This window comes from Oncorhynchus masou, unplaced genomic scaffold, assembly GCF_036934945.1.
Source record: "Oncorhynchus masou masou isolate Uvic2021 unplaced genomic scaffold, UVic_Omas_1.1 unplaced_scaffold_7861, whole genome shotgun sequence".
In the NCBI taxonomy this organism is placed as follows: domain Eukaryota; kingdom Metazoa; phylum Chordata; class Actinopteri; order Salmoniformes; family Salmonidae; genus Oncorhynchus; species Oncorhynchus masou.
The window spans coordinates 1-10,000 of NW_027014331.1; the positions used below are offsets into that span (position 1 = coordinate 1).

Sequence of the window (10,000 nt, forward strand, 5' to 3'; positions counted from 1 at the left end):
TCCAGGCTAACCAAGCCTTCCCAGGGGTGTCCAGGCTAACCAAGCCTTCCCAGGGGTGTCCAGGCTAACCAAGCCTTCCCAGGGGCGTCCAGGCTAACCAAGCCTTCCCAGGGGTGTCCAGGCTAACCAAGCCTTCCCAGGGGTCGTTCAGGCTAACCAAGCCTTCCCAGGGGTGTTCAGGCTAACCAAGCCTTCCCAGGGGTGTTCAGGCTAACCAAGTCTTCCCAGGGGTGTCCAGGCTAACCAAGCCTTCCCAGGGGAGTCCAGGCTAACCAAGCCTTCCCAGGGGTGTTCAGGCTAACCAAGCCTTCCCAGGGGTGTTCAGGCTAACCAAGCCTTCCCAGGGGTGTTCAGGCTAACCAAGCCTTCCCAGGGGCGTCCAGGCTAACCAAGCCTTCCCAGGGGTGTTCAGGCTAACCAAGCCTTCCCAGGGGCGTCCAGGCTAACCAAGCCTTCCCAGGGGTGTTCAGGCTAACCAAGTCTTCCCAGGGGTGTTCAGGCTAACCAAGCCTTCCCAGGGGTGTTCAGGCTAACCAAGCCTTCCCAGGGGTGTTCAGGCTAACCAAGCCTTCCCAGGGGTGTTCAGGCTAACCAAGGGAGTAAGGATTTTACGGTTTCCTTTTGTCATCAAGGCTTCAAGATCTGCCAACTGCTCCCGTGGACAGGAGAACGCTATCCGCCCGAAGGCTGTCACATGATCTACTGTCCCAACAATGTTATGAAGCTCTAGTTTACACTGAGTTTCTGTGAATCTCATCTGCACAGTCTTCTTCTCCTCATTGCCCTCTTTCATCTTCGTCCCCAGAAGGGAGGAGCAGCCGTGTATTGATTCCTGCAGGTCAGACCCTGCCAGACACACCTTCTGAACAGGATCAGTGGGAGGCTGTTCTTTCTCCACCAGGTAGAGGCGATAACCTCCCAGGGCCTCAGCCATATAGAGGCCCTTTCCAACCCCAGTGAGGGGCCAACCAAGCAGCTTAGCATTGCTGACAGCCTGGCTAGACTGCAGAGTCAAACTGAGGAATTTGTTGCCTAGGCGATATTCACGCTCTATAATTGTAGATGAGTTCAGCCACAAGGTCATCATCCTCTGGCCCCAACCCGACCATTGCCTTGCTCCATTTTCCATCATAGAGGGCCCTTACAAGTTGACTTACATCCTTCTTCCAACTCTTTGGGATGCAAAATCTTCATGCTGAGCACATCTCTGTAAAAGGTGACCGTTTTGCTTCTGTCACCTTCTTTGAAAACAAAATGCAAGGCTGACCTCAAAGCCAATATAACCCATGTGAGTTTGCTTATGCAGTTCACAATTATATATCACACTCAGTTTGTGTACGTTGTTTAAGGATCCTTGCAATTGATTGTCAACATAGAAAAGAAAAAAAGAAGAAACAACAGAGAAACAAGACTTTGAGAAAAAACACACGACGAGGCATGATCAATATCAATTGTTTTACTTTTCCCTTATCCTTACCACTCTTCCCTTATCCTTACCACTTTCCCTTATCCTTACCACTCTTCCCTTATCCTTACCACTTTCCCTTATCTTACCACTCTTCCCTTATCCTACCATCTTCCCTTATCCTTACCACTCTTCCCTTATCCTTACCACTCTTCCCTTATCCTTACCACTCTTCCCTTATCCTTACCACACTTCCCTTATCCTTACCACTCTTCCCTTATCCTTACCACTACTTCCCTTATCCTTACTCACTCTTCCCTTATCCTTACCACTCTTCCCTTATTCCTTACCACTCTTCCCTTATCCTTACCACTCTTCCCTTATCCTTACCACTCTTCCCTTATCCTTACCACTCTTCCCTTATCCTTACCACACTCTTCCCTTATCCTTACCACTCTTCCCTTATCACTTACCACTCTTCCCTTATCCTTACCACTCTTCCCTTATCCTTACCACTCTTCCCTTATCCTTACCACTCTTCCCTTATCCTTACCACTCTTCCCTTATCCTTACCACTCTTCCCTTATCCTTACCACTCTTCCCTTATCCTCTTCCCTTATCCACCACTCTTCCCTTATCCTTACCAACTTCCCTTATCCTTACCACTCTTCCCTTATCCTTACCACTCTTCCCTTATCTTACCACTCTTCCTTATCCTTACCACTCTTCCCTTATCCTTACCACTCTTCCCCTTATCCTTACCACTCTTCCCTTATCCTTACCACTCTTTCCTTATCCTTACCACTCTTCCCTTATCCTTACCACTCTTCCCTTATCCTTACCACTCTTCCCTTATCCTTACCACTCTTCCCTTATCCTTACCACTCTTCTGTTATCCTTACCACTTTTCCCTTATCCTTACCACTTTCCCTTATCACTCTTCCCTTATCCTTACCACTCTTCCCTTATCCTTACCACACTTCCCTTATCCTTACCACTCTTCCCTTATCCTTACCACTCTTCCCTTATCCTACCACTCTTCCCTTATCTACCACTCTCCCTTATCCTTACCACTCTTCCTTATCTACCACTCTTCTATCCTTACCACTCTTCCCTTATCCTTACCACTCTTCCCTTATCCTTACCACTCGTCCCATTATCCTTACCACTCTTCCCTTATCCTTACCACTTTTCCCTTATCCTTATAACTCTTCCCTTATCCTTACCACTCTTCCCTTATCCTTACCACTCTTCCCTTATCCTTACCACTCTTCCCTTATCCTTACCACTCTTCTGTTATCCTTACCACTCTTCCCTTATCCTTACCACTTTCCCTTATCCTTACCACTCTTCCCTTATCCTTACCACTCTTCCCTTATCCTTACCACTCTTCCCTTATCCTTACCACTCTTCCCTTATCCTTACCACTCTTCCCTTATCCTTACCACTCTTCTGTTATCCTTACCACTTTTCCCTTATCCTTACCACTTTCCCTTATCACTCTTCCCTTATCCTTACCACTCTTCCCTTATCCTTACCACACTCACACTCTTCCCTTATCCCATTATCCTTACCACTCTTCCCTTATCCTTACCACTCTTCCCTTATCCTTACCACTTTCCCTTATCCTTACCACTCTTCCCTTATCCTTACCACTCTTCCCTTATCCTTACCACTCTTCCCTTATCCTTACCACTTTCCCTATCCTTACCACTCTTCCCCTTATCCTTACTCACTTTCTTCCTTACACCTTACCACTCTTCCCTTATCCTTACCACCTCTTCCCTTATCCTTACCACTCTTCCCTTATCCTTACCACTCTTCCCTTATCCTTACCACTCTTCCCTTATCCTTACCACTCTTCCCTTATCCTTACCACTTTTCCCTTATCCTTACCACTCTTCCCTTATCCTTACCACTCTTCCCTTATCCTTACCACTCTTCCCTTATCCTTACCACTCTTCCCTTATCCTTACCACTTTCCCTTATCCTTACCACTCTTCCCTTATCCTTACCACTCTTCCCTTATCCTTACCACTCTTCCCTTATCCTTACCACTTTCCCTTATCCTTACCACTCTTCCCTTATCCTTACCACTCTTCCTTATCCTTACCACTCTTTCCCTTATCCTTACCACTTCTTCCCTTATCCTTACCACTCCCCCCTATCCTTACCACTCTTCCCTAGCCTTACCACACTTCCTTATCCTTACCACTCTTCCCTTATCCTTACCACTCTTCCCTTATCCTTACCACTCTTCCCTTATCCTTACCACTCTTCCCTTATCCTTACCACTCTTCCCTTATCCTTACCACTCTTCCCTTATCCTTACCACTTTCCCCTATACTTACCACTCTTCCCTTATCCTTGCCACTTTTCCCTTATCCTTACCACGCTTCCCTTATCCTTACCACTCTTCCCTTATCCTTACCACTCTTCCCTTATCCTTGCCACTTTTCCCTTATCCTTACCACGCTTCCCTTATCCTTACCACTCTTCCCTTATCCTTACCACTCTTCCCTTATCCTTACCACTCTTCCCTTATCCTTACCACTTTCCCTTATCCTTACCACTCTTCCCTTATCCTTATCACTTTTCCCACTACCTTTTGCTGCCTTTGACAGCAGTAACAAATTATCTCAGCGAAAACTCTTCTTCATTCAATGATCTAACCCCACTGGCATTCATGTAACACTACAGCTGACCTCAACATCAAAGAGGCTGTCCAAATTGACAGATTTCCCAAAGTCTGATCCAGGAACCGGTTACCTGGGGTGGCAGGTATTCTAGTGGTTAGAGTGTAGAGGGAAGTGGAGTAGCCTAGTGGTTAGAGTGTGGGGGTGGTAGGTAGCTGGTGGTTAGAGTGTAAGAGGAGGTAGGTTGCCTAGTGGTTAGAGTGTAGAGGGCAGGTAACCTAATGGTTAGAGTGTGAAACAGGTAGCAGTGGTTCAGTGTGAGGAGGCAGATAGCCTAAGTGGGGTTAGGTGTAGAGGAGTCAGGTAGCCTAGGGGGGTTGGGGGTGTAGAGGAGGCAGGTAGCCTAGGGGTTAGAGTGTAGAGGTGGTAGGTAGCTTAGTGGATAGAGTGCAGAGGTGGCAGGTAGCCTAGTGGTTAGAGCGTTGGGCCAGTAACCGAAAGGTTGCTAGATCTCCTAAACTACCTGGGAGACTAGCCTCACCTGAACCCCCTCCTGTACCCCATCACTCGTAGTGGACATCTCCTCCACTACCTGGGAGACTAGCTCCACCTGAACCCCCTCCTGTACCCCATCACTCGTAGTGGACATCTCCTCCACTACCTGGGAGCCCTAAACTCACAGAACCCCTCCTGTACCCCATGACTTGTACTAGGCATCTCCTCACCAGTCTGGGAATTGGCTCCGCAAATCTGTCCTTACCTCCTACAACAATATGTTTCTGCTGCATAACAGATGCTATGTTCCCCTCTGGTACAATCTGCAACTCAGTGCCCCTCAACACGGACAACTTGTTCCCTGTGGCGTGTGCTTGTGACTGCTCTACCACTGTCGGTTCACCTCCCTACATCAGTGGGCCCAGGCGTTACGGGGACCACCTGCACCCCTCCTCTGCCTTCTCCCTTTTCGGGCAAGCATGTCGCTCATGGCCAACATCCCCAGACTCAAAACACCGTTGACTACCCGTACTAGCATAAACCATATACATTCTACTGTCATAATGACTCTTTAAATGATAACTCTAAAGTCTGCTACTGGGTGGAGTCCAAAAACATAAACACCTGTCGCGAAATAACATAACCTGTTTCAGAGCCGGGTCTTTGAAACAGCAACCTTTTTCTAAGCCGGGTGTTGAAACGACATAACTTCCCAAGCCACGTAGCACCGCGCTCCAAACGGCGGTATATTTGGAAATACGTTACCCTTGTTGACGGAGAAAAAGCGGAGTTCTTTAATTAGAAGTATGCCACTGCTCAACCATACGATCAACAAGACTCTCTTCTTTAAGAAGTACGCCCTGCTCAACCATACGATCAACAGGACACTCTTCTTTAAGAAGTACGCCATGCTCAACCATACGATCAACAAGACTCTCTTCTTTAAGAAGTACGCCCTGCTCAACCATACGATCAACAAGACACTCTTCTTTAAGAAGTACGCCCTGCTCAACCATACGATCAACAAGACTCTCTTCTTTAAGAAGTACGCCCTGCTCATCCATACGATCAACAAGACTCTCTTCTTTAAGAAGTACGCCATGCTCAACCATACGATCAACAAGACTCTCTTCTTTAAGAAGTACGCCCTGCTCAAGCATACGATCAACAAGACTCTCTTCTTTAAGAAGTACGCCCTGCTCAACCATACGATCAACAGGACACTCTTCTTTAAGTCGTACGCCCTGCTCAACCATACGATCAACAAGACTCTCTCCTTTAAGAAGTACGCCCTGCTCAACCATACGATCAACAAGACACTCTTCTTTAAGAAGTACGCCCTGCTCAACCATACGATCAACAAGACACTCTTCTTTAAGAAGTACGCCCTGCTCAACCATACGATCAACAGGACACTCTCCTGTAAGAAGTACGCCATGCTCAACCATACGATCTACAAGACACTCTCCTGTAAGAAGTACGCCATGCTCAACCGTCCGATCTACAAGACGCTCTTCTTTAAGAAAACTACCTCCGCAAAGCATAAGCAACAGTTTCATAGCCTACCCTCTAGCCTACCCTCTACCCTACTGAGACCAGAAACTCCTCCACAGTGACAGTGGCTTCAGTAACACACCTAAAGCTGTGCCGAGATCATGCATAGAAAAAGGCAAACCACCAAGAAAAGGAAACAAGAAAGAACAGGCAATCTAACTCCAGACAACACTCGCGTTTGCTAGAGAGAGAGAGAGAGTGAGAGAGAGAGAGAGAGAGAGGGAGAGAGAGGGAGAGAGGGAGAGAGAGAGAGAGAAAGAGAGAGAGAGAGAGAGAGAGAGAGAGAGAGAGAGAGAGAGAGAGAGAGAGAGAGAGGAATATGTATATAGAAAGAGATATTTTACTTGCTTAGATAATGTAAACATGTGTTTTTCCCGTGCCAATAAAGCCCATTGAATTGAATTAAAATTGAATTAAAGCTTGTGTAGTCTTAACATTCTGTATACTCCCCTAAAGATAAAAAATGACCCGCCTTCACTAAACCCCTACAATACAGCAGCTTAATTTAATTTGAAACCCCGAAACAATTTTGCATGAAGAAACAACCTGTCATTCATCACAAACCATGTGAATATCTAGGTTTTCCCTCTTCACAATGCAGAAAGACTGCATTTAATCAGTGGACACCACTTGTTTTTATTACATCACACCTGTCATAATTGTTTTCTTTACTAAAGTAAAGGTTAATTAATATTAAAGGTACTGCATAGGTGTAAATGTCACGGCTGTCAAAGGAAGAGGACCAAGGTGCAGCGTGGTGAGCGTACATTTCTCTTTTTTATTTGGAAAAAAGACGCCGAACAAAACAATAAACACTACAAACACAAACCGTGAAGCTAAAGGCTATGTGCCCTAAACAAAGTCAACTTCCCACCAAGACAGGTGGAAAAAAGGGCTACCTAAGTATGGTTCTCAATCAGAGACAACGATACGATAAACAGATGTACCTGATTGAGAACCCGACCTGGCTAAAACATAGAAATACAAATAATAGAGTAGAGAATACCCACCCCAAACTCACACCCTGACCAAACCAAAATAGAGACATAAACAGGATCTCTAAGGTCAGGGCGTGACAGTAAACATACATTTTTAGCTAGATATGTGCAGAAAGTAGTTTTGAATACATTTTAATGAAGGAAAACAAAAATTAACCGTCTTGAATATTTTTGGCAACATAGTGATATATTCTTATAAATCTTCACAAGCGCTGCAGAGGCTGCCGTGTGGGGGAGGCAATCCCTTCTTTGAATGTGTGGGAATACAAGTGTCTTTCCCAGGAACATCCTCCTCTGAATGGAACCAGTTTCTCATCCACTGTTACTTCAGGCCCAGGGTTGTAGAGGTACGGCAAACGCTCCACCCACTGCTCCCAGACCTCTCTTATGGCTCCACCCACTGCTCCCAGACCTCTCTTATGGCTCTACCCACTGCTCCCAGACCTCTCTTATGGCTCCACCCACTGCTCCCAGACCTCTCTTATGGCTCCACCCACTGCTCCCAGACCTCTCTTATGGCTCCACCCACTGCTCCCAGACCTCTCTTATGGCTCCACTCACTTCTCCCAGACCTCTCTTATGGCTCCACCCACTGCTCCCAGACCTCTCTTATGGCTCCACCCACTGCTCCCAGACCTCTCTTATGGCTCCACCAACTGCTCCCAGACCTCTCTTATGGCTCCACCCACTGCTCCTAGACCTCTCTTATGGCTCCACCCACTGCTCCCAGACCTCTCTTATGGCTCCACCCACTTCTCCCAGACCTCTCTTATGGCTGCCAGTTTGTGTCTCACACATCTTGCAGGTCTTGACTCACGGTTATCAAATCGTAGCATTGTTGAGAAAGTATGAAAGACTTTCAGTGGCATCGTGGCACAGAACATCTCCTTTCCACTCTCTGCATCCCAGAGACGACATGTAGCCTCGCCTCAGGACCTATACACACTCTCTGCATCCCAGAGACTACATGTAGCATCGCCTCGGGACCTATACACACTCTCTGCATCCCAGAGACTACATGTAGCCTCGCCTCGGGACCTATATACACTCTCTGCATCCCAGAGACCACACGTAGCCTCGCCTCGGGACCTATATACACTCTCTGCATCCCAGAGACCACATGTAGCCTCGCCTCGGGACCTATATACACTCTCTGCATCCCAGAGACTACATGTAGCCTCGCCTCGGGACCTATATACACTCTCTGCATCCCAGAGACGACATGTAGCCTCGCCTCGGGACCTATATACACTCTCTGCATCCCAGAGACGACATGTAGCCTCGCCTCGGGACCTATATACACTCTCTGCATCCCAGAGACTACATGTAGCCTCGCCTCGGGACCTATATACACTCTCTGCATCCCAGAGACGACATGTAGCCTCGCCTCGGGACCTATATACACTCTCTGCATCCCAGAGACTACATGTAGCCTCGCCTCGGGACCTATATACACTCTCTGCATCCCAGAGACGACATGTAGCCTCGCCTCGGGACCTATATACACTCTCTGCATCCCAGAGACGACATGTAGCCTCGCCTCGGGACCTATATACACTCTCTGCATCCCAGAGACTACATGTAGCCTCGCCTCGGGACCTATATACACTCTCTGCATCCCAGAGACGACATGTAGCCTCGCCTCGGGACCTATATACACTCTCTGCATCCCAGAGACTTCATCTAGCCTCGCCTCGGGACCTATATACACTCTCTGCATCCCAGAGACTACATGTAGCCTCGCCTCGGGACCTATATACACTCTCTGCATCCCAAAGACGACATGTAGCCTCGCCTCGGGACCTATATACACTCTCTGCATCCCAGAGACTACATGTAGCCTCGCCTCGGGACCTATATACACTCTCTGCATCCCAGAGACGACATGTAGCCTCGCCTCGGGACCTATATACACTCTCTGCATCCCAGAGACTACATGTAGCCTCGCCTCGGGACCTATATACACTCTCTGCATCCCAGAGACTACATGTAGCCTCGCCTCGGGACCTATATACACTCTCTGCATCCCAGAGACTACATGTAGCCTCGCCTCGGGACCTATATACACTCTCTGCATCCCAGAGACTACATGTAGCCTCGCCTCGGGACCTATATACACTCTCTGCATCCCAGAGACTACATGTAGCCTCGCCTCGGGACCTATATACACCCTCTGCATCCCAGAGACGACATGTAGCCTCGCCTCGGGACCTATATACACCACTAAGATTAGCAGCACTATGTAGCCTCGCCTCGGGACCTATATACACCACTAAGATTAGCAGCACTATGTAGCCTCGCCTCGGGACCTATATACACCACTAAGATTAGCAGCACTATGTAGCCTCGCCTCGGGACCTATATACACCACTAAGATTAGCAGCACTATGTAGCCTCGCCTCGGGACCTATATACACCACTAAGATTAGCAGCACTATGTAGCCTCGCCTCGGGACCTATATACACCACTAAGATTAGCAGCACTATGTAGCCTCGCCTCGGGACCTATATAAGATTAGCAGCACTATGTAGGCACGCCTCGGGACCTATATACACCACTGAGATTAGCAGCACTATGTAGGCACGCCTCGGGACCTATATACACCACTAAGATTAGCAGCACTATGTAGCCTCGCCTCGGGACCTATATACACCACTAAGATTAGCAGCACTTTGTAGCCTCGCCTCGGGACCTATATACACCACTAAGATTAGCAGCACTATGTAGCCTCGCCGGGACCTATATAAGATTAGCAGCACTATGTAGCCTCGCCTCGGACCTATATACACCTCTAAGATTAGCAGCACTATGTAGCAGCACTATGTAGCCTCGCCTCGGGACCTATATACACCACTGAGATTAGCAGCACTATGTAGCCTCGCCCGGGACCTATTTACACCACTAAGATTAG

General features: G+C 47.8%; 1 pseudogene; it reads right to left on the bottom strand.

Annotated features, from left to right (window-relative positions):
- Positions 1-563: 563 nt before the first annotated feature.
- Positions 564-1,194, bottom strand: LOC135537463 (glyoxalase domain-containing protein 4-like; annotated as a pseudogene).
- Between the last annotated feature and the right edge of the window lie 8,806 nt (positions 1,195-10,000).